At 49.6% G+C, this 25657-nt stretch overlaps 1 long non-coding RNA gene across 3 annotated transcripts in view; it reads left to right on the top strand.

The window, feature by feature from the left end:
- Positions 1-25657, top strand: part of LOC146798582 (uncharacterized) — a 277424-nt gene that overhangs the window by 11004 nt on the left and 240763 nt on the right. For all 3 annotated transcript variants that reach the window (XR_014969187.1, XR_014969185.1, XR_014969186.1), the window contains exon 2: positions 15279-15312. This is a non-coding gene — a long non-coding RNA (uncharacterized LOC146798582). The remainder of the gene's footprint in view (positions 1-15278; positions 15313-25657) is intronic.

The raw sequence follows: 25657 nt of genomic DNA on the forward strand, positions 1-25657 counted from the left end.
ACAGCCATGGGCAACAGGTTTATCCTGGTCTTGGTGGACCATGCCACCCGGTACCCGGAAGCCATCCCTCTCCGCACAGTGACGGCCCCCGTGGTGGGACGGGCACTGATGGGTGTTTTCTCCCGCATGGGGTTCCCCAGAGAGGTGGTGTCAGACCGGGGCACCAACTTCATTTCGAATTATATGAAGTCTCTGTGGAAGGAGTGTGGGGTAACCTACAAGTTTACCACTCCTTACCACCCTCAAGGTAATGGGCTGGTTGAGAGATTCAACCGGACCCTAAAAGGCATGATCATGGGTCTTGAAGAACCAATGAGGCGTAAATGGGACGTCCTCTTGCCATGCCTGCTGTTTGCTTACCGTGAGGTGCCACAGAAGTCTCTAGGGTTCAGCCCCTTTGAGCTTTTGTATGGTCACCCGGTAAGAGGACCTTTGAGTCTGGTCAAAGAAGGCTGGGAGCAATCTCCCAGGAAACCTCCCCAGGATGTATATAGTTACATGCTGGCCTTTAGGAACCAGACTCGGCGCTTCAGAGATCTTGCTCAGGCAAATCTGGAGGCCAGCCAGGAAGAGATGAAGCGGTGGTACGATCAGAATGCCACTCTGGTTGAGCTTCAACCTGGTCAGAAAGTTTGGGTCATGGCCCCTGTGGAACCTTGTGCGCTCAAGGACAGGTGGACTGGACCATTTGAGGTTGTGGAGAAAAAGAGCGATGTCACCTACTTGGTGGACTTGAAGTCTCCCAGGAACCCCTTAAGGGTCCTGCATGTCAACCGGTTAAAGCCCCACTTAGAAAGGTCCGAAGTGGGCATGCTCCTTGCCACAGATGCTGGGATGGAGGAGGAGAGTGAGCCTCTTCCTGACCTCCTGTGTGCAAAAGAAAAAGATGGGTCAGTGGATGGTGTTGTCCTCTCGGACACACTGACCCCTGAGCAGCAGCAAGATTGTCGCCATCTGTTGGTACAATTCCCTGATCTGTTCTCCTTAATCCCTGGTGTCACTCAGTGGTGTGTCCATGATGTGGACACTGGGGACAGCACTCCTGTGAGGCACAAGGCCTACAGGGTGACTGAAAAGGTCAGAGCATATATCAAGGAGGAGGTCTCCAAGATGTTTGCCTTAGGGGTGGTTGAGTCCTCTAGCAGTCCTTGGGCCAGCCCAGTGGTCTTGGTCCCAAAGGCTGCAGCGCCTGGTGCTTCACCAGAACTTCGGTTCTGTGTGGATTACCGAGGACTCAATTCGGTCACCAAGACTGACGCGCACCCCATCCCCAGAGCTGATGAGCTCATCGATCGGTTGGGGGCTGCCCGGTACCTTAGTACGTTTGATCTAACGTCGGGGTACTGGCAGATCGCCTTGACTGATGGGGCAAAAGAGAGGTCTGCATTCTCCACACCAGATGGGCACTACCAGTTCCGTGTGATGCCCTTTGGGATGAAGAATGCCCCTGCCACATTCCAGAGGTTGGTTAACCAGGTATTGGCCGGGCTGGAAGATTTCAGCGCCGCCTACCTGGACGATATAGCAGTGTTCAGCTCCAGCTGGGAGGAACACTTGCGCCACCTCCAGGAAGTGTTGTTGGCCCTGCGCAGAGCAGGCCTCACAATCAAGGCTAGTAAGTGCCAGATTGGGCAGGGTTCAGTGGTGTACTTGGGGCACCAAGTAGGGAGTGGCAAGGTGGCCCCCCTGCAACCCAAGATAGATACCATCCTGGCTTGGGAACCGCCCAAAACCCAGACTCAGGTGAGAGCCTTCTTGGGTCTCACGGGTTACTACAGGAGGTTTGTCAAGGGGTATGGCAACATTGTGCACCCCTTGACCTCGCTGACTTCCAGGAAGCAGCCGAGACTTGTGATCTGGACTGACGCCTGTCAGAACGCCTTTGACACCCTGAAAACTGCAATGTGTACAGCACCGGTCCTCCAGGCACCCGACTTTTCAAAAGAATTCATTGTCCAGACAGACGCTTCAGAGCATGGTGTGGGGGCTGTTCTAGCACAGATGAATGAGGAGGGCCGAGACTTACCTGTAGCCTTCATCAGCCGGAGGTTACTTCCCAGGGAACAAAGGTGGAGTGCGATAGAGCGTGAGGCATTTGCTGTGGTCTGGGCGCTGAAGAAGCTAAGACCCTACCTGTTTGGGACTCACTTCCGGGTTCAGACAGACCACAGGCCCCTCAGATGGTTAATGCAGATGAGGGGTGAGAACCCAAAGCTGTTGAGGTGGTCCATTTCCCTACAGGGGATGGACTTTACGGTGGAACACCGCCCTGGTACAGATCACGCCAATGCTGATGGTCTGTCCAGATTTTTCCGCCTTAGTGATGAGGACTCCCTGGGTGAAGGGTAGTTCTCCCCACATTTCAGCTGGAGGGGACACGTGTTAGACCTGGCATCATTGGCATGAGTCTCTCCTCCATTTTTTTCTGTTTGCCTCCTCTGTTTACGATGTTTTTGCTGGATTATTGCTTTGGGCACTGTGCCACTGCTGATCAGTGCCACAGTGCAAGTGCTCCCTATGTTAAATTGTTACATTGATTGGTGTTACCATGATTGGCTTGGTTGACTTACTGTTTAGACCCTAGTCTAGTGCACTGCGTGTGCCAAGGGCGTGTAAGTTAACTGCTGCTGGTGGGCTTGCAGCACTGGTTGTGCCACCCACAGAAGCAGCGTGTAAAATGTGTCTCAGGCCTGCCACCGCGGCGCCTGCGTGCAGTCCCTGACTGCCATGTCAACTTGGTAAGGAAACCTACTTACCAGTCTCTAAACCTTCACTTTGCCACATTTCAGACACCTCTATGGTAGGCCCTAGGGCAGGGTGCATTGTTGGTAAAAGGTAGGTCATGCCCTGATGTGTGTGGCATGACCTAATAGTGAATTACAGCCCTTTTCGTTTTTCACTATTGAAGGGCTACCTGCCTCCAATAGGCCAGACTGGGCAGACTGATTATTAACTCCATTATAATCTATCTGACTCAGGGAGCATGGTAGCAAGTCGAGTTTAGTATCCCTGAACTCAGAATTTAATAACACACCCTTTAGGATGGATGGTTTTTAAATTCTATGTTTGAAAATAGCACTTTTAGAAAGTGGCTATTTTCTTGTCCAACTATCTACCGGTCTCTGCTGGTTTGGTGTGTGTGTCAGGGGCTGGGTGGCTCCAGAGGTCTGAGTGAGTCAGTGTGGGGTGAATGGGGCGTTTACACGTAGAGTGAGGGAAGAGTAGCCTGCCCTGCCTGACACAATACTGGCTCCGCCTCCTGCTGGGCGACTGATAGCCCTGCTCCTGCCAGTGACAATACTGGCTCCGCCTCCTGCTGGGCGGCTGAGGACTCTGCCCTGCTCAGTGAATAGGCCAGGTGCCTCTGCCTGGCAACACCCACAACAAACCTGAGATGGTGGGAATCGCCCTGCTTGGACAAAGGGAACAAAGGGAAAAAGGGGTATAAGAGAAGGACCCCTGAACCAAGAACTCAGATCACTTCTGACAAGGAAACCTGTACCAAGGACAAGAAGCCTGCTGATCTAAGGACTTGCCTCCCCTTTCTGCCAGAGTGCTGTTTTGCTGTGGAGGAACCTGAAAGCTGCTTCTTTATTTTTGCCAAGGAACAAGGAGAGAGGAACTTGGTGTGTACTCTCTGAACACTTGCTAGGAAATCTCCAAGGACTGGAAGAGTGCCAGTCTCCTGCTGAAGTCACAGGGCCAAAGGACTTCACCATCTACTGAATTGCTGAATTGCTGGGAAGTGTTGTTTCCAGTACACAAGGGAAAATCTGCAGTCTCGACGCCAGCAGCAACGCCAGTGAGCAGTGGGTATCGGCCCCGGCTCCAAGTGACCCCGTCTCGACGCCGGTATCGACGCCAGTGAGGAGTGAGTATCGGCTCTACCTCCAAGCGACCCCGTCCCGACGCCGCTGCTGATCGCATCGACTCGACGCCCTTCTCGACGCCGTGAGCGCTGCTCCGGCCCGACATCCCTCGACACCGCTGCGGATTGACCCGACTCCGAGGCACGATCGACGCCGACCTCGACGCCGACATCTCGACGCCGTGGATCATCGTTTTCTTCGTTTCTCAAGGTACTGTACTTGTGGGGTCTGTTGCAACTCCAGGCTCGACGTAGCGCTCCTCGCGGTCGACGCCGAACCTTGGGAATCTTGTAGACTCGACGTCGTGTGACTCCTGTGGGGGTTACATTGTTGCCAAAGAACTGTGCTCAGAAGAATACTTTGCTAAAGAACTATTTGCCGAGAAGAAACCTTACTTGAACTATTATTTTTCCTTCCAAAGAGTATTTATTAAGACTGTGGTATATTTTTGTCGTTATTTGGTCTTGTGCTAAGCCTTATATAAAAATACTATTTTTATAATAACTTCTGTGTCGTGTCCATCTGTAGTGTATTCACTTTATTACTGTATGTGGTCATAAAAGCTTAACACACTGCCTCTGAGATAAGCCTGTCTGCTCTGCCAAGCTACCAAGGGGGTAGCAGGGGTTATCTGAGTGTGTAATCCCCTTTCCCTGACTAGAGTTGGTTGGTCCCTATTTGTCAGAAGTGTATACCTCTGCCAACTAGAGACCGCCGGTTCTAACACTGAGGAAGGTGGTCATCACAAGGCTAATACCACTGAAACGCGCGTCGAACCATTTGTATATGTGCCCAGCCCACTACACGGTAACGGAGACCTAAAACATCTCTGTCCCCTTTTGACCAAGAGGTGTATGTGCTCTTGGGTTGGTTGTCAGTATGTATGGTTTGGTAGAGTATGAATCTGGATATGACAGGTCAGTATGATTGTGTGGTGAATCAATAGGGGTCTTATAAAGAGAATTGCATCTTATGTGTAACTATGTATAGGAATTTTTGTCTATTTATGAAATGTATAAAAAAAAAATTTGAAAAAATCTTCAATAATATGTATGGTTTTTAACTCTTTTTTTTGATGTCACGAATGAAAATAAGTTTAATTATAAAAATTTGATTGAATTATGATGTTGTAAATATGTCCCAGAGTTTACACTGATGCACCCATTGGAGCAGATTTAGCCCAAAAAATCAAAGAAATAGAGGTCAAGTGGGAGGCTTTTTGATATAATGTTTGGTGTGCTTGTCACCTTTTATCCCAGACCTAATTGAACTATTAGAGGGCGTTCCCTTTTCTAGGAGTGGTACATAGGCATTTACATGCAACCACCCATGTTTTCTAAGCGAAACCATGTCTCCCAATAATAGTGAACAGGTATTTTGTGCCAAAAATAATGCCACTTGAAAGCAGGTGTTAAAAGGAGAAATGTTATAATTTCTCCATTCTTTTTTTAATGTTATAATTTCTCCATTCTTTTTTGAATGTGTGCCACTGTGTACAGCACACATGCTCAGTAGGAAAAGTTTTAAAAGTTTTCTAGGCATGGTATTTTGTACTGGAAGGGAATCCATCCAGTACAACTCCTATGCTAGACTCTGCACACACGCTTTCATTATGGTGCAAAGGTGTGTGCATGGCGCTGAGCAGCAGAATTATGTGCCTGCGCTAGGAAGAGAAGACGAGAGTGCCTTATCTCTGTAGATATGGTGCTCTCCTGCTCTCTCCCTGTCTCACAATGCAACACAGCATTTTTGGCGGCTGTGCTGTGATGCATGACACTTTTGTAAATCTGGGCCTAGGTCTTTGGAAATTGGATAGCAATGATTGAAGATCGACTTTTCTTGTGTGAAGAAGCACAACCTCTTGTAGGGCAAGATCAAGTCCAATCACTAGGAAAGCATAGTGCGGGATTTAGCCAAGATGACCTGTTGGCTCTAAGGGCTTGCAAAATATTGCATACTTTACTAATATCGTCCTCCGTATTTGAGAAAGATGAGGTATAAATTAGCTAATTATGTAAGGTTTGAAAAATTTGAATTTCTTTTTGCTTCCACTCTTCCTCTAAAAGAGCTAAGACCTTTGTGAAAACTGTTAGAGAGGAGGCTAGACCAAAGTAACGTAAAGAAAACTGAACTTTTAGATTTTTCTACAGTGACCTCCATGAGGTTTGAGATGATTGCAGGTAAATGTCTTGAGGTCCAGCTCCATCAGAAAAACTCTGGGTGGAGCTTGTATTATTACTTCCTCATCTGGGTGCTATTCATTTGCAGATCTTACTTGGCATTTTTGGTACAGTGAAAAGAATTGTATAAGTACCCTGCCCAATCTCTTAAACATGCAGTAAAACTAGCATGGCATTCTTGAACGAAACCAGAATACCATGTTTAAGCATACGTTGTTCGAGAGGATGCAAATGCATAGGAGATGCCTGGAATTGAGAGAACTAAATAGAAAGAAGATCAATAGGTTAACTATTCCAAAAAAGCTCCACTCATGAGTAATCAATGACGGAATCTTCCCGTTGGAAAGCGAAGTAAAATTATTCTGGCACTTGAAGAAATCCAGCTGCATATTGATGGCATAGTTATTCAGTGGGAGGAAGGGTGCTGGAAGGGTTCTGGGGCCTGAATTCACTACCAGAAGGGGCCATGTTGCCACAATATCTTTATGTTTAAAACTTTTTATTGAGACAAAACAAACCATGGGGGAGGGGGACAGGAGGCAGGATACATGGAACACAGTCCAAGAAGAGGGGATGTATCTCCAGAGGGTTGGCAATAGGTGGCGCGGTGGCTCAAAGGGAAGAACACAGTGACTGAACGCTAGAATTGCAAGCTGTGGAATCCCACGCGCGTATCCGAGACCCCAAAGCTGAGCAAGAGCATCCCCCCCCATCAACACCTCAACCGAACACCATCCCCCCCCCCCCATCCCCCATCCTCCCAGTAACAAAACAACAACCCTCCCCCCTCCCCCCCGTCCTATGGTCCCGCATCAAAGCAGCCCAAGCCAGGAAGCCCCGCACTCCCCCCCCCTCCCCGGGGGTCCCCATCTCACATGTAAGCTAGTCCGCCGGGGTCACCGGCGGCCTCAGTCTGAGAAGCCTAAGGTACCTCGGGCAGGTGAGCTCCCGGAATTCAGTGGACAGCAGCGCTAGAAAGGGTTGCCATAGCTCTTCAAATTGGTCTATCTCCCCCGCAACCGTAAGCGACAGCTTCTCCATCCCCAGCACGTGCCAGAGCCTATGCAACCAACCGGTGATGGAGGGGACGGTGGATGTGCGCCAGTGGACTAGAATGTTCTGAACCGCAGACCCCAGCGCTATTGCAATCTGCCTACCCCTGCGGGACTTCAGTGGGTACATTAGGGCATTGGGGAGGCCCAGCAGGACATACGCCGGGAGACGCGGCAGCTCTATCCCAAAGTGCTCATCCACCTCGTCCAAGACTTCTTTCCAGTAGGCGGTCAGCACTGGGCAATCCCATAGAATGTGTGTAAGGGTACCTTCCTGCCCGCAGCTCCGCCAGCACCCCTTGTCAGTGTGTTTATGCATTTCATACAGTCTCTCCGGGGTGTAGTACCAGTATGTGGACACCTTAGTGAATGTCTCCGTAAGGCCCGTGTGGTATGCAGAGTGCCGAGCCCGATACGCAATTTGGTCCCATTCCTTATGGCTGAGTGTCCTACCCAATTCCCTGTGCCAGCGCTCCCTCCCCGGGTTATAGTAGTGAAACGGCGGGGGTTGTAGGTGTTTATACAGATCAGTGATCAGTTTAGCGTCGGAGGTCCGAGTAGCCAACCACCGCTCGTACGGTGTAATTGGACGGGCAGCGGTGGCACGCACCTGAGGCTGGAGGGCCCAATGCCGAACTTGCATGTAGCGCAATCTGTCCAGCTCCGTCAGGCCGAACTCCTGGCGGAGTTGCTGAAAAGGAACCACGCCCTCCGGACCATAGATCTGGAAGAGTGCCCTGCAGCCCGCCCGTACCCAGTGGGAGAAAACCCCCGGCTCCATCCCCGGGGAGAAGTCCGGGTTGCCCGCAATGGGCGAGAGCGGCGAGGGGAAGGTGGTGAGGCCCCGGGTTTCGCAGACCGCGTCCCACACACGCAGGGGGACCCGCGTAACAAAGGAGGCGTAAAGATTAGGGGGGCGGTGCGTGCGGCGCAAGAATGGGACCTCTTGTAAGGTGCGGCCCGCCACTGCCTGGTCTTGAAAAAGCCAATGTTTGTCGGACTCCCACCTGCTCCACTCCACCAGGTAGCGAAGCTGTGCCGCCTGAAAGTACTTACGGAGGTCCGGAATGCCGAGGCCCCCCGCCTCCGGAGCGAGCGTGGAGAGGACTCTCTTCATGCGTGGCCTGCGGCCCTGCCAGACAAAGCGAGAGATGTCAGCCTGCATTTGTCGGATCCAGCCCACCGGGGGCTGGAGCGGAAGGGCTCGGAAAAGATATAGTATCTGGGGCAGCACCGTCATTTTGACCGCCGCGATTCTCCCCAGCCAGGACAGCAGGCCTTTGTTCCATCGGCCAAGCTCGTCCTTGATCTTCCTGCTGAGGGAGGCATAATTGGCCGTAACCATCTCCGATAATGTAGGCGCCAGCAAAATCCCCAGATACGGCACCGTGGACGAGGACCACTGCATGGGGAAGAGCCGTTGAAGATCCCTCCTGGTGTCCGCAGCCAGGGACACGTCTAATGCCATCGACTTGCTCATATTCATTTTGAAGCCGGCCACCCCCGCAAAGGCGTCCAACTCTCGGAGGCAAGCAGGTAGCGACCTCCTAGGGTCATCCAAAGTCAGCAGGACATCATCCGCGTAGAGACTGACGGTGTGGACGTACCGGCCCATCCGGACCCCGACAGCATCCGGATTATTACGGATCCTCTGAGCAAACGGCTCCATGTAGAGGGCAAACAGGAGCGGCGAGAGAGGGCAGCCCTGCCGCGTGCCGCGCTCGATGGCGAAGCCACCAGAGCTACACCCGTTTACCCGCACCGACGCTGAAGGATGCTTATAGCAATTAAATACCATGGTGCGGAACTTATCGCCGATTCCCAGTTTTGTGAGGACCCGCTCAAGATACGGCCAGTGAACTCTGTCGAAGGCCTTCTCCGCATCAACGGACAACAACATCCGCTCCCCCGAGATCCTTGAGGCCTTCTCCAGAACATGCACCACTCTCTTGGTGTTGTCAACCGTCTGTCTACCGGGCACAAAACCAGCCTGGTCCGCCTCCACCAAATCGGGGAGGTGTGGACCCAGCCTGGATGCGAGAATCCCCGTGTACAACTTGAGGTCGACATTTAGGAGCGAGATGGGCCGGTACGAGCCGCAGAGGGCCCGATCCTTCCCAGGCTTCGGGATTACCGCGACCGTCGCCCTCAGGAGATCCGGAGGGATGGCTCCCGGTTCGGAGAAGGAGTTAAACAGCCGCGTAAGGACAGGGGCCACGGTCGTGCAAAAAGTCTTGTAGAATAGCGACGTGTACCCGTCCGGGCCCGGGGCCTTGCCATGTTTCAGCCGCGCGATAGCCGAAATCACCTCCTCCACATGGATGTCCCGCTCCAGGTGGTCAGCCTGAGCCGGGTCCAGTACCGGGAGGGTCACCGACTCCAGATAGCTATCGGCATCCCGTGGCGAGGAGGGCTCCTCAGCATATAGCGCCTCGTAGAAGCCGCGGAAAGTCTCCGCTACCTCCGCGTCCCCGGAGACAACCCCCCCGTCCGCACCCACCAGTTCTTTCACCACGCTGCGCTGTTGCGCGACCCGGAGCCGGTGTGCTAGGAGCTTGCCACATCTGTCCCCCCCAGTGTAGTAGGCATGGTTCAAGCGTAAGGCGGCGTACTCCGCCCTATCAAGATCCAGAGCCGAAAGGAGCTTCCTCGCTGCCTGCAACTGCCTCCATACCCTCGGCGCTCCCGTACGGCGGTGGACCTGCTCAAGCTCCCGGACTTGAGCTGTCAACTCATCCCTCTTCAGTTGCCGCTCCTTATTCTCGGCTGCAGAGATAGAGATGAATTCCCCCCGTAAGACGGCCTTCAGTGCCGCCCACTGTGTCGCCTGCGAAGTGTCAGTGTTGCTGTTGTGAGTGAGGTAGTCCCGTATGACCTCCCCGACGCGTTGTACCACCGATTTTTTGTGTAGAAGTGTGTCCCGGAGGCGCCACGCCCCCCGAGAGGGGGAGGCCGCCGGCCACCGGAAAACGCCGGTGACTGGAGAGTGGTCAGACAGGGACAGGACCCCGATGTCCGCCGCCGTGGCAGCGGCACGCATCGGTCCACTCACCAGAAGGTAGTCCAGCCGTGAGTAGGTGCGGTGTGCGCGCGAGAAGAAAGAGCAGTCCCCATCCGTGGGGTGCAGGGAGCGCCAGAGACCATGCAAGTCCACCTCCGCAACCCGGGCCTTCCCATCCTGGGACAGCTCCCCCGTCTGCGGAAAGCGCCGGGCCGATCTGTCCATCCCAGAGCCAAAGACAACGCCGAGGTCTCCGCCCAAGACAATGTGTCGGTCTGGGGAAGCAGCGACATCCACCAGCGCGGAATCTAGGAAGCGCTCCTGATGCTCGTTTGGGCCACAAACGGAGCCAACTGCAAATGCCATGCCTCCCAGGCGCATGCGACACGCAAGGAGCCTCCCCTTCTGTTCAGCACACTTATGCAACACCTCCCCCCGAAAGGAGCTCGCTAGGAGAATGGCCACCCCCGCTGTCTTGTTCGCTGCCGAGGAAAAGAACTGGGTGGGGAACCTAGCAGAGCGCATCCTATGGCAGTCTCGGGGCAACAAGTGTGTCTCCTGCAAAAGGCAAATGTCCGCCTGTGTCCCCTCCAGCAACGACAGGATCGCTCTGCGCTTCACCGGGTCACCCAGACCCCGAACATCAAGGGTCACCACCCCCAGGCCCGGCACCCCCCACAGGGATCGGGAGCGCCATGCAATGGGTAGGGAATCAGCGGGCGGGGCGCGCGGGGCCGCAGCGCGGGACAAGCCAAAACAAAACGGGCATAGACAACATCGGACGGGACCTTCCCAACCCCAAAACAACCCCCTCCCCCACCCAAAACCCAACCTCGGCAACTAGCCATCCCCAAACTCAAACACCCCACAGTCTCAGTCAAGCCCCAAAGGGCAAGTCCGCAGAAAAGAGCAAAGTGGACGTCCGGCCACTCACCTCCCCCCGCTCCCCCCAACCCCCCCGCCCCGCGCCAAGCATGCCAAGAAGCCAAAGACATCTCCCCCCGGAGTGCGTGCTAGGCCGTCAAGGCCACGCTAGAGGAGCCGGTTGAGTCCCCGGCCGCCGCCCTCAGGGCGTCAGCCCTGTCCGCCCTAATGGTAGGGGAGTCCGGGCGCCCTGCACTGGTCGCTGAGCGCCGCCTCGTTGACCTCCGCCGATTCCGTCCCTCCGAGGACCTCCACGACGGCGTAGCTCCCTCCTCCTCCGCTGCCGTGAGCCCCAGGACACCACAAATGTCTTGCAAGGAGCGTAGCTGGTGTAATACTCCGTTCCACCGAAAAATCAGGCGGAAGGGGTGACCCCAAGAGTACGGCGTCTCATGCTCGCGCAAAAAGTCAGTGGCAATCCTAAAGGACCTGCGTTTCTGCAGAGTGATGGCGGAGAGGTCCTGGTAAAGCGCCACTGGCCGATCCCGAAAGGTCAGGGGCTGTTTCCTGCGGGCTTCAGCCATGATGCGCTCCTTTAGTGGAAAGTCGGGCAGGAAGGCCAGAATGTCCGGCGGGGGTGCCGATGGCTGGCGCTGACGGCCAACCCTATGCGCCCTGTCGATGCTGATGGGAAAGTCCGTGGCCTCCCCCAGGATCTCTCGGAACAGGGCCCGCAGGTAGCCCCCCAGATCGGACCCCTCATCCGCAGTCGGCACGCCCCGCACTCGGATGTTGTTCCTCCGAGATCTGTTCTCAAGGTCCTCAGAGTGGGCCTGGAGCTCCACACACTGTTCCCGGAGGCGAAGAACGTCCTGCTGGAGATGGACTATCTCCTCCGCTCGCTGTTGGCCCTCCGTCTCCGCCGCTTCCACACGCTCACCTAGGCCCTCCACCTCTCTGCGCACTTCTCGGACCTCGCTGGCCACCTCCCGCTTCAGTGTCTGGAAGTCCTCCCTGAGGGAGCTAAACAGTTCCTCCATAAAGGCCCTCGTGACGGGTGGCTCCCCTCCAGTCACATCTGCCGGAGCCCGGGAGGGCCCCGGTGAGGGCTGTGCCCTGTCCCGCAAGTGCTGGGCCCTGCCAAGCATGTCCGGTAGAGTACGGTCCCCTTTCTTCGGGCCTCCTTTTCCAGACATCGCCAGCCCCGCAGTCGGGCACTGGTCCAAGTGCCCCAGGGAAGCTCAGCCGCCGGCTAGCACTCGGCCCGGGTATCCCCCACAAGTGAGGTCGCTGCGTCACAGGTGACAAAATGGCGGCCTAGTCCGGCCACCGGCAGCCGCAAGAGCTAGCGTGAGACAACCAAGGAGGCCGCAGCGGAGGGGTCCCAACAGCTCATCCCTCCGGTAGGCAGTCCAGCAATAGCGGGAGGTCGCCCGCCGCCAGCAGCCAGGACTTCAGCGGAAACCGCCACCACTGCTCCTTCGGGGACAAAATGGCGGCCGGTCGGAGCAAGCCAAAACGACTAGGCCCGGCGACACCTCCGGGGCCCCGAGGCACCCCGCAGTAAAATAGGTTCCACCCCCGGCCCCCGATTGTCACGCACAGGGGGCCAGATGGTCCGACCCCATCAGAGAGTCCGCCGTACCTCGGCTAGGGGTCAGGGCTTCCGCAGTGCAAGGTGTCGCCATCACCAGCCCGAGTGCCGGGGCACCCGTCCTAAGCCGTCCACACCGTTGGGCCCCTTCCTGCCAGGCTCCTTCAGTCACCGTCAAGCGGCGGGCCAGATCCCCTCCAAACCGCAACTTTCAGCACCAGGCCCAACCGAGGCGCCCGGACAGCTCTTCAATACGCTCCGCCCCTCGGGCTCGCCGCCGTCGTCCCTTGATCTCGGGCGAACTTTTGGGGGGGTTCCCCCGGGGCGATCCGGACAAAAACAGCACCGGTGTATGCCCCTGATGTTCCGCCACGCTCCTCTCCCGCGCTGAGCCTCAGCGGGGGGAGAGAAGCATAAGAAAAGGGCTTTAGCTTGGCCGGGCCGGAGGAGCTACGGGAGGAAGCGTCCGCTCACCCCGCCATCTTGGCCGCCACAATATCTTTAATGAAAGGGCGCTTGAGTTTCACAAAAAGGACCAGAGACAAGCCTGGTGAAGAAGACACAATGTCTGCCAAAAAGAGACTTAGTCAATAGCTTCATTTTCCTGGTATCCACAGAATTTTTGAAGTGATCCTGTTTCAATCCTGTAAATATATAATTTGTGAGAGAATGCATCTAGATGTGACTGCAGGCTGCTACAGCAAACTGTGAAGCTAACACTGCTGCACATATACTTAAGAAATAAGTATTGAAGAGGAGGTATTTCTAAGTCAGCCTCCTGCTAGTTTTCAAAGCACTCTTTATTCTCCAAAGCTGTTAACGGTTTAAGAAACTGCAGATTTTACTTGAGGTGTTGCCGGATATCAGAAGGTTCTACTTCCTGCTCACATCTTCCTTTTTGAGTCTCCCCCTTTCTGTAGAGCTCTGCCCCTCTTGGTAAGTAGAGCTTCCTCCTGTTCTTAGAGCACTGCAACCTCTGCTTGATCAATCATTTGTTTTAGGAAAGAAGGTTGCTAATAACTAATCAGTTGATGAGTGAAAGACAAGACCTGTGTCTCCCTTGATGGAAGTGGCTCTCAAGGGCCACTCAGGTTTCTTACAACCACCTGCGATGCCTTCCCAAGAATGAAGAGTCAGTCACACAGTAGAGAATACAAACGTACATTTTATTAGCAATACTCTGCAGAGGAGTTCAATCTGACCTGCACCCCAAGATGTCTGCCGAGGAACTGACCCCCCAACAATCTGTAACACGTACTGAACCTTCCAAAGACCCTCCAACCACGCCCACTATGTAAAGTTACCAGCCTGGGCCGAACATGAACAAAGGAGGCACAGGAGGATGAGCTACCACCTGCCAGATGGGTACATGTTATCTACAATTCAAGGCTACAGCGCCAAGTCTCAGCGTCTCCTAACGTAGGAGCAGAACTACACACTCGGATAGGTATGCAAGGGCAGAATAGCCTATTCATTAGTAATTCAGGAAGCAGCCTTGGACAGAAGAGAAAATAACCAAGTACAGTGTTCTGCTGAGGCAAGCAATACTAAATAATGAGACCCTGTACGGGCACAGCCTAAGCAGTCTAATAAGGATTACGAAATACAAAATGGAGTCACACTTGCTAACTGCAGCCTGCACATCATGGGGATAACTCAGTGGGTTGCATAACGTGAATACAAATGGAGTCTATTTAGCCACACATTGCTAACTTAATATAGCATGAAACAAGTGCATTGCGGGAATGGGATTTTCAAACCTAACACCCTGACCAGCTCATCCTCCTATGCCAATGCTGCAGTAGTTCCAGTTGTGTACGTGGCAAATTAGTGATTATGGAGGCCTCTATGCTTCAGCAGTCTGCAACTCTCATTGTCAGACTGCAGCAGACTTTATTCCCTGTTTCACACTTCCCCCATCCCCTGCCTACAGTACTAATACAAGACCACAGTCATGTTGGAATTAGGCAGAGTCCAATAGCCTTTTTATACCGTCAGGACACTTTTTATTTTGTGGTCAGACAGCACAAGAGCAATATAAAAGCATTCCCTAGCAGCATGGAGGAGACGATGACCAGTTTGGGTGCCCTTACTGTTGGCACAAGTCTGAAGGGCACCCTCACTCTCATGTAGCTTTTTCACACATTACCTCTATCTATTACCACCACACCGCTACCAGACGCTCGAAAAATGTCAGATCTAAGCTGACAGGAGGTAGAGCAAATGAGAAAGTCTTAGGGATGGTAGTTCATTTCCCATAAGTTACTGGGTAAAACGGCAGCCGAGACCTTTCCCACACCTCACATTTGGCAAAGCTAAAAATGTCACGTATACAGGGCTGCATGATTGCTTTCTGAATAAGGATAATGCTAGCTAAAATTGGTGGTCCTTTTTTTCCCCGAAAATTGACTGGAACACAGTCAAATGAGCACACTGATATTAGGGGCGGTCTTTGAAACCTGAATTGTTTGTCTCAAATCATACTCCTATACGTGAGACCCTTAAATATTTCTGTGGTATGTTAATCATCATAACAGCACATAGGGGATGAATCTTAATTTGACAATAAAACCACTAGAATCAGAATGTTCAATCTTGTAAAAGTGTAGAAGTGTGATAGTAAGGTGATTTATAGTTATATTAATACCAAATTGTGAAATTTACCAATTACGAAGTGACATTTTAACTATATGACTAAAAATGTTTTCATTTGTTTAGAATTTATCAGTCTGGTTACCTGTATTCTTTGAAGGTAAGATGTATATTTCTTTTATTACCAAATTTGAGATACTTTTGTGTTTTTGAGTGAATTTGATATCAGTAAAGATAATGTGTTGTGTTGACTTTACCATAGATTTTAAATCGGCGTAGTTTTTAAAATAATGTTAGGCAGTTTGGGATTGAAAAAATGTAATCAATCTTTTTATTAGTATCTTCAATACAGACATTACAGTTAGCTCAATATGTTCTTTGCACTCGCCACTCTTCCACACGTATCGATCTCAGCCCATCTTAAGTCGCTTTTGAGTAAACAAGCATTTAGTTCTCCCATAATGTTATATAGTATTATTTTGTGTCAATCCCAACTGAACGACTTCACGCATATTATGACAGTTTCTCCTCTGATTTGAAGCCAGTTTTCCCACTTCTGGGGACATCCATGTTCCTCATATTCTGGCTTCCCCAAAGTTAAGCATGTGCCTATATTGGCCTTCAATCATGAGGCAGTTGGGAAATCTGAGTTTCATCCAGTTTTTGGCAATATCCCTCTTTCCAATAACTAGACTCAGTTTCTACTACAGCCGCATCTATTCAGTGATAGTGAAGCACACATCTTCAACTATGTTTAATATAGCTATTTTTGAAGTTAATAAAAATGTTGCTAGCTATTGTGTAGGAAATGAAAGTTTCAATTCTATTAAGGACAAAGGGATGAGAGTTATGCCATTTTACTTTATTCTCCTACAGCAGCTTATATTAGATAACAACAAACATACTACATTTCTCATTACACCTATAGGTTGCCGAAATATCAGGCACCCATGCCAAGTCCGAGATTCGTATACCCAGATACCATATTGCTTCCTCTTTCTAGAGCGATGGGTAATCTAAACTAGACCATCTAGTGACTGGCATCAGTTAATAGACCTCAGATTTACTCAAGTTCACTGCTATCCCCATATAACATTTTGTGATTTCACTAAGCAATAGCACAAGATTTGTGTCCGGATTTTTAAAGAATAACACTCATCCTCATTCACTGATAATACCAATCATCTGTTTGTGAGTGTCAATCCACTGTGTGCATGATGTTGTTTAAGTGTGTATGCCAGTGATTCCATTACCATGGTAAATAGATGCAAACACAGGGGGCAGCCTTGTCTCATGCCTCTAATGCGGGAAATGGACTATGATACAAGTAGGTGGCTATGTTTATATTAATGTTCTTATTTGGATATGTTGTGCCCCTACACCCATTCTTTTCAACATAGCTTATATAAAAGGTCACTCTAGCAATTCAAAGGCCTCCTCTCGAACCAATGAACCTGCCTATGGCAAATGTAAGGATCTGGGTGTACTATATAATATAGCTGTCGGGCCTTATCATGGAGTACACTTACAGATATCATCTTGGATCCAGTCAGTATCGTTTACTTAACCTTAGCTCAAACCTGGGTAGCTCTGGCTGCAAACAGTACGGCTTGGCAAAGGAACTTAGTGTGAAGCATTTAACAGCACTAAAGAACAAATTAAGAAAATCACATGCCAATAAAAAGACATAACAACAATTTATAAAAATAGAGCATATTTTTATGACTTTTGTAGAGAGTGGAAGGTTCCAGAGATACAGATGCTACAGAACTTTTTATCCCTTTTAAACACAACCAGAAACGAGCATTGGCAAACGTAAAGTTTGAAAACTTGAGAAAAGTTAGTGCGAGTATTCCAGCCCGACTTGGGTGACCAAATCTAGCTGGGATTGGGTCTAGGGGCCAGAAAAGATACTTGGACAGTTACTTGGCCACCAGAGCATTTGTACAGGACAACCACTATAGAAGTCAATAGAGTGGCCCTGGTGCTTAGTGATGCAGGCAAAGATGCTCAAAAGGATGCTCTACTTGTGTTGCGGTCTATGGGGGTGTCTCACTGGTGTTTTTTTGGTCCACAGGTGATGTGGGGTGACTTTGGCCACAAAGATTGGGGTCCCTCGAAGTCCTCTATGTTGCAGTAGTCAGACAGCCGATGCTGAACTACTGATCACGTTGTGCCATTGTTGGATGCAAACTGTTTGGTTGAGGCTGGTGTCTTTAAGTATGACAAATCCGAACCTGGACTGTGCACCCTGGTCTGCCAGACTTGCGGTGCAGGTTTTGGTTATCTTGGATCTGTCCTTTGTCAGCTCTTGGTGACCTGGAGCTGGTTCCAGGAGATCAGCAGTCACTCGTCTCGGTGAAGCTGAGAAATGAACTTTTCCCGGGGTCAGGAGCTGCAGGCACAGTCTGTCTTTCTAGCCCAAAAGTGCAGCAGGTGCAATCCTCTCGATGGTGATGTCTTTCTTTGCGTGGTTTAAGGGCAGCAGGGCAGTCCTTCTTTGGTCATCTCTTCTTCTCCAATGTGAACTGAGGGGCAGGGTGTCAGAGGTTCCCTACTTATCCCAGAAAAAGTGCCCCAGGGGGACCACACGGTCCCTAGCCAATGGGCTACTGGGTCCCCTCCTCGCTAGTGAAAAAGTTCCTGTGATGTGTGGCATTTGGCTATCCCAGAGACCCTCATTCTTGCCCACTTCAAGTTGGTATGAGCCTTCCTTGATCGTCCGGAGCAGGGTAGGCCACCCTTGAGGTGGGGCTACCAGTGGGCTAAACGCCCACGGGAAAGCCGGTTTGGACATAGGTTTCCCTCCCTTAGCTCTGTCTCCTAATGGTCTCCTGGAACAAAAGGCATCCTGCTCAGGGATGTTGTCGCAAGCTGCCCTTCAAAGGCTGCCTCAACTTTTGGGCTAACACCCTGAGTGGCCATCCTGGTAGAGGAGGTGCCACCTCGCTCTGCTGCAACTGCCTTTGTTCCCGGCTGTGTGAGTCACTCAAACCTCTCCCCAGGAGGTCAGAAACCCATTATGTGCCTGTGCCTTTGTAAGGTCACTGGGCAAGCTGGAGGGCAGAGTGGCAACTTTCTAAAAGTTGCTTCAGTTTAATAGTGACTTTAAATCTGACCTGGACATCAGGTCAGATTTAATGTCTCAATTAATTTGATACCTTACTTGACCCTTTTAGGGGTCCCATTCAAGAGTTAGATGGGTTGGGTTGCCAACTGTTTCACCCTGTGTTAGCCAATGGGGCTCCTAAGCCTTCCACAGTAAAACAACAATTTGGAGATGTTGCTGCTAAGACATATAGAAAATCATATGTCTTGCTTATTATTATACAGCTCCTTGCCTGTGGTCTCTATAGGACTTCCTTAGGAGAGTCTTACATATATTACTTAAGGGAAATAGTGGCTTTGCCAATAGGTGTAGTGGCAAAGTCGAACTGACAGTGTTGCATATTGTCCTGTCAGTGAGCAGTGGAAGACTGGGGTCCGTTTTGTCTTTGTCACATGCAGGGTGTCCCAACCAGTGCTACAGGGTGAACGCTCAGTTTTACATGCCTTGCCTACCTGCAGTACCATATACTAAGGACTTATAAGCAACTAAATCCTTGCCAATTGGGTGTATTCAACATAACTTGGCATAGGGTTAGAACACTGGCAGTGGGGTCTGGTTAGCAGGCCTCAGGGCACTCTCGTAGTCGAAAAACCGACAGCATCAGTCCATAAATATGGGGGTTAACATGCAAAGAAGAGACATTTTCTTACAGCCAAGATCTCACGGTTTATCTGATACATTAATGTAAATAATGTCCATATATGGTACGCTTTATATCTGGAGGGTATAAACCCAGCCTGGTCTGGCAAGACTAGTTCCTTTATCACACGCACCAATCTATTGGCAGTAATACTGGCCATTATCTTACTATCTGTATGGTGAAGAGACAAAAGGCTGTAGAATTTTGCAAGCTGTGGATCTTTCGAGGGCTTCAGTATTGTGATGAATGTAGCTTCTCATGAGGACGATGGTAATCTGTTTATATTATGTGCCTAATTATAGACCTCCAGTAGATTTGAACTGAGGAAATCTGTAAAAGCTATATAGAATTCAGCTGTGAGGCTGTCAGATCGCAGGGCCTTACCATTAAGTAAGCTCATGTTGGCGTCTAAGATCTCATTCATGGCCGGGCTCATTTAGTATAAGTCTACCCTCATGTTCCAGCCAGGCCACAGCAATATCATCTAAGTATTAGACTGGAGTAGTACTAACCTCTAGTATTTCAGCAGAAGTCAGCTGAAGTAAACCTTTCACATTCCTCACACCTGAAATTATACTGCTTTTTGACTGGTCTCTGAGCAGACATTCCAGCATTCTGTTTGGGCGCTCTCTTCACTTTATTGTCTGACATGCACCTCACATTTTGTTGAGTGTGTCATATATCTAACCAAGGGACAAATCCATAAATGAAGTGAAATCTTCACCCACCACTTGCATGCCAAAGGAAGGCTGTGTATGGACAAAGCTGTCTGTTGTTAGAAATGTTTTTGAAAGGCTACAGGTTGCAAAGAAATTTTGTATTGTTAGTGCATTCTGCTTCAGAAGGTCTGTGACCATGAGGTACCAGCTGTATTCATCTTGTCATGCTTTCTAGGCCTGGAAAGGGATTTCTCTTAAGGGAGAACATGATGCTGCTGAACACTCCTATGAAAGCCACATGCAACACTTAAGAAAATTCATATGTTGCTGGAAGTCACATTTGGATCCCCATAATGTGTGTTAGGGGAATATTTATTCACAGTTTTTACTGAATGTTTCTCTTTTTGTCTTGTAGAGCATTCCATTCCAATTCCACATGAGGACGTGGAATGGGTAGAGATAGGTTTCCTGTCTTCAGTGATAATTGACTGTATTCTGGAGTTGTTGGGGGAGGAGCTTCTGATTGTGAGTCTGCTAGCAAGCAAAGCATATCTGAAACCTAGAAAATTGGGACAATTAACCAATCAATCATTAAAGAGAAAAGCACGCCCCTCTACATTTCTACTTCACAAGTATGTTGCCTATTTCTAAATACAAAACTTTCCTTTAAAGCGAGGGAATGGACAGTAAAAGGAATTCCTTAGTAATACCCCAGTTAACTGCTTCCCACCACAACCTGGTAAAGTGATGGTGTGATTGTCACTTTCTGAGGCCCTAAACCATATAGACACCTGTAGTTGTCTATGTATGTGTATATGTAACATCCAACGTGACTGTGTCCCAAATATGTCATCTCACCTGGGTCTTCCTTGGTGATTCCAAATTTCAGCCGTTGTCTACATCTAAGGCATTTGTTATTTGGTCTAGCCTCCAGAGGGACCACAGAGCATTCGGGGTCTTACAACTTTCAAGGCCATTGACTCATAGTTTTGCACTCTACCACCCAATCACATGTAGCCTCTGGGTACTCAAAGAAGTGTGATTTGAAGTTTACAGTGACTTTATAGGTACATATTTTTTTTAAACAATTTATTGATTTTACAACTTTGAAAGAACAGCACCGCGAGCCCAGTACCAGTGTAAAACACAAGAATACAGTACACTACAAAGAAAAGGCAGGAAAATCATGGCTCAATCATCCAGTTTCTACATTGAAATGGCCCAAATCATATAATCCCATAACCCCATCATCAGCCCATGGCCTATCTGTGCATGATTCTATCCATATCCATCCGTACTCTGCCCCGTCTTTCCAAATCTTTAAATGTTTCTGGGGGTAGCCCAGTGACAAGTAGTTTGGACGTTCCAGTCCCATACAATGATCCATGCCCTTGGCCCAAGTGTCCACATGAGCGACCTCAGTCTCCTTCTAAGCTGGGACACCTCGAGAGGGTGCTAGGATGGAATATTCCCTGAGACACTAAACTCATTCTTCCACCCTGATCAACAGTGATATGCAGAAAAATTAGTTTAGGGTCTCAGGGAATATTACATCCTAGCACCCTCTTGAGCCATCCAAGCACACCATCCCAGAAATGGGCCAACCCCGGGCAGTGCCAGAACGTGTGAGGCAAATCCCCCCCCTCGGATCATCAGAACGCAGACCGTTTCCTGTTGATCTCAAGCCCATGTGGTGGAGCCTGGCCTCAGCGAGATTCACTCTGTGAAGTACCTTCAATTGAATTAATCTAAACTAGGCGGCTATCACCGCCTCTCTGGGGGCATCCACTGCCTCCCTCCAATCATCGTCATCCAGGTAGCCCTGTTCTCCCTCCCATGCCTGCTGCACTTCTCACCATCAGGTATGGCACATTGCACAGTCGCATTTTATGTATTTCTTACAATTTATGCTTTTTGAGATTTGTGAGAAGGATTTTGTCCGTCATCGGTGAAAATTCGGGGATAGCCTCAACAGGTTGTACAATAGGGAGGAGAGTGTGACGGAGCTGCAGATATGTAAAGAACTGTGTACGGTGCATGTCATACTCCTCCTGCAGATCTTGAAAGGACTTAAGCGTTCCATTATGCAGCATATCCCCCAATGATGAAATACCTATAACGTTCCAGGTCGAGAATCCCCTCAGGGCCGTCACCTGCAGAAGTCTGGTGCCCTGCCACAAAGGGGTCACCAATGTGAGATGATCAGCTCACCCTACAGACTTCATGGATGCATTCCATATCCCAACCACCACGTGGGTGGTGGGAGGAAGAGCCACAGAGACCCTCCCTTCATATAGCAAATGTGGAAGGTCCCAGCCACCCATCAAGCAACCCTCCACTGCATATGCAGCGTCCACAAAGCCCCTGAATCACCACTCATTCACAACCAGCGGATGCGCCTCCCAGTAGTATTGGAGCATGTCTGGAGTGGCTATCCCCCCCTTCAACAAATGGTTGACAGCATTTTGCCAAAGCGATAGGGGTTACACCCCCCCTCCACCCTATAGCAACAATCTGATGTGTGTAATAACCTTACTGAAGAAAGTTTTTCACTCTTTGAATGGATGGTTTTGCAGTTGGTAGTGCAGACGCGGGAGGGTCACCGTTTTAAAGATGGCCGAATGCCCCAAGTGGGATAGAAGAAGAGTAGACCAGAACTTGACGTCCCGTCCAAGGGCAACCAACTGAATCTTCAGGTTCCATTCAAGTGACTTTAAATTTTGCACAATAAATGAGCATATATTTGAGCTTCATAGCTCTCAACTTCTTTTTGACCCCTTCAAGTGATTTCTGCTGCTCCTGGACGATTTAGATGTAATCGAGGAAATTCATCATGTGGACAGATTTGATAATAACCTGTCCATGGAAACGTGCTCTATTTCTGAGCTCATCCAAATCTTCAAAAGTGAGGACCTGTGTAATAAGAGGATCATATTGAAAACCTTTGATAGGTCTCTGTACCAAGACACTGTGGGTCCTTTCAACAATAAAGCAGGTGTAAGGTCTTTATCCAGAATCCAAAACTGAACGTAGTGTTTTAGGAATTACTCTAGGTGGTTTCCTTCTACAACTTTTGGAAAGTCTACAAGCGGGTGCTATTATGTTGTACCCTCCATTTCATACCTTTGACCTGTCCCTCCAGGCATTTTAAAGTATTCAGGCAAGCACCAGTTTTTTAAAGTTCCATCATAATATATTAAAGATCTGAAATAAGCTGTTTAGGTGATTCAGCATTATTTCTGTGACCATGACTCAACATTGCCACATCCTCGCTAAAGTATTGGCATTGCGCATGCACCATATTATATCGTCTATGAACCATCCAGATCAGTTGGGCTTCATGCCATATAGAAGTACTAGACTCTATTTGAGGAGGTTGTATGGTTGTATAGAATATTCTAGGACAGTGGTTCCCAAACCTTTTTGAACTGCTTCTCCCTTGACCTATTTGCTGGTGGCCGCGACTCCCCATTATGTTACTTATTTTTGGCGGGTGGGGGGGATGTAAGGCCAGCCTCTGGAGTACTTCAACTTTTCTCCCTGAAAATAATTGGGATGAAGCCGATGTAGGTATTATAATCATTCATGTAATCCGTTCCAATCCCCTGCAGAGCCCTGTGCAGTGTCAATGACTGATTGGAGGAATATGGGGTTCTCGGAAAAGTGAACTGTTACTGCATTGTGATGTAGTGCTCTTTAAAGAGGTGTGTCTTTAGCTTGTTACTGAGATTGAGGGTTTGTGAAGCCCATATAGATAAAGGAAATGTTGTTTCAGTTCCTGGGTGCATTGATAGAGAAGGTCTGCGTCTGCCATTTAGTTTTTTCTTTTTTGCATATTATTGCCTCCTGTTTAATGGTACCAGGTAAACCCTCGTCTGGCTTGCTCCCTTTTAATATTGTCCTCTTTACGAGTTTGTTTTGTGTCCGTCTCCTGTCTAGTGGGTGTTAAGTGCACATAGCTGCTCGTGGCACAGCCCACTAGTTGGATGCCCCAGATTGACTGTGAAAATTTGCTGCCAATACCCTGTTCTCTTCCATGCTGAATGTGACAAATTGGTGCGATCACCCTGACCTCGCATTAGCACTTTTAAAATGCCTGCAAAGCACTACTATTGCCCTGGCTGCCTTTTATGCTGGTGTCAACTTATAATGATGGCTGAATGACCTAGATTGACTGGGAAAAACTTGCTGTTATCAACCTGGTCCCATACTAGCACTTTGTTGCAAATCTATATTCTCCTCCTACTTACCTTTTTAACCAGATGTTTGTTTCAAATGCTTGCAAAGCCTTAACATTGCCCTGGCTGTATTTTATTCCGGTGTGGACTTGATTTTACCTTAATTATTTTTTTGTGTTTTTACAAATAGGTTGGCAGACCTATTTCTTTTGGACATTGGCTTCCTTGCCACAATGCTAAATACCTGTGTTCCCACTTGTTATGTTGTCTTTATCCCACTTGTGTTTTCATCAAAATTGTAATTGTTTATAATTTACCACACAATAAAGAATATTAACTTTACTTTGTGAATACGCCCCACTCTGTTATGCGGCGATTGCCCTTTTTTGACTAATAAATGTAAGAAGAAACATCTACTAATTGTGAAAAAAATAAAACATTTTCAGCTGTATCTGGGTAAAATATTAGTCTTATAAAACAATGACATTGGTACATCTCACTTTTGTCTTTCGGTGTAATCAATAAGCAGAATTGCAAGGAGATGCCCCGAGGTACCTGGGTATCAGACTTTACCACACACTAAAAGATCTCCTTGAGGGCAACCAATACAGGGCATTAAGAGGCATTAAAATCCAGATCAACTTCTGGGGCACGCTACCCCTGGCCCCCATAGGGAAGGTGGCCTTATCGAAGATGGTGATGGTACCCCGCATCCTCTACTACTTCCCAAACGTCAGAGTGATCCCTCTGCAAGCCTTCTTCCGGGAGTTAAACTCCTTATGCGTATCACTGATCTGGGGGAGGGGACGCCAAAGAGTAGCTCTAGCGTCACTGCAACTCCCGAAGGGGCCAGGGTGGACTGGGCGCCCCCTCCTTTGAAGCCTACTTTCTCGCAACACAGCCGCAATGGCTGTCACGTTGGACAGCCGGGCGACATCTGGATGAAACGGAAACTCAATCAGGGCCCCTGACGATCCCTATGATACGCCAAATTCTTCTCCCGGGTACCAGGCCAAATCCAACCCATTCCATCCAGGTGACGGTAGCTAGGTCCTGTATGCTAAGACTCCACCGCCTCTCCTGCGATGCACCACTATACTCCCCGCTATGGCCACTAGCAGGTCTCCCCAGGGGACATGACCATTACACGTCTAGGGACATGCATGTCTGCACAGAATACGCATTCACAGAAGTGGAATCGCTGTTCACGGAGGGATAGCTAGCCTACTTTCAGGGCCTGACGGAGGGGAGGGGGCTGCCCACCGGTCAGTTCATCATCCACAGGGAACTTATCTCTGACTGTAGGAAAACATGTAACCTAACGGACGGAGAACCAAAGACACACCCCACACTGCACACAATACTGAATATGGGCATAGGGCGCCACCTCATCACTTGGATCTACAGATCCATCATAGAACTAACAGCCACACCGCTTACGCGGCTCCGATCAAAATGGGAAGAGGATTTAGTCGTGTACCACACAACAAAGAATGGCTCACATCCCTAGAGCACCATAAGAAAGTATCGCGCAACCAGCACTTAAAAAATATCCAGTTTAACATACTACACCGGGCGTATCTCACACCAGCGTGGCTCAAGCGATATATATCCCGCAACACAGTTTGAATGCCCACTTTGCCACCTGCCCAATGCTGCATTTGTGCATATGCTCTGGACATGCCCCGCGCTGCAGATATACTGGTCGAAAATGCACACCATGATAAAGACAACCACTGGCCTGGCAGGCCTCGACACGTGGGAGGCTTGCGCCCTGGGTATATTCAAACATCAGAAAAATATAGAAACGCGATTTGGAGTTTTAGCCCTACTCCTAGCAAAACAAAGCATCACATTACATTGGTGCTCACCTACAGGTCCTCTGATTGAAGCATGGAGAGGAGCGCTCATAAAATGGG

Source organism: Triturus cristatus, chromosome 9 (assembly GCF_964204655.1).
Source record: "Triturus cristatus chromosome 9, aTriCri1.1, whole genome shotgun sequence".
In the NCBI taxonomy this organism is placed as follows: domain Eukaryota; kingdom Metazoa; phylum Chordata; class Amphibia; order Caudata; family Salamandridae; genus Triturus; species Triturus cristatus.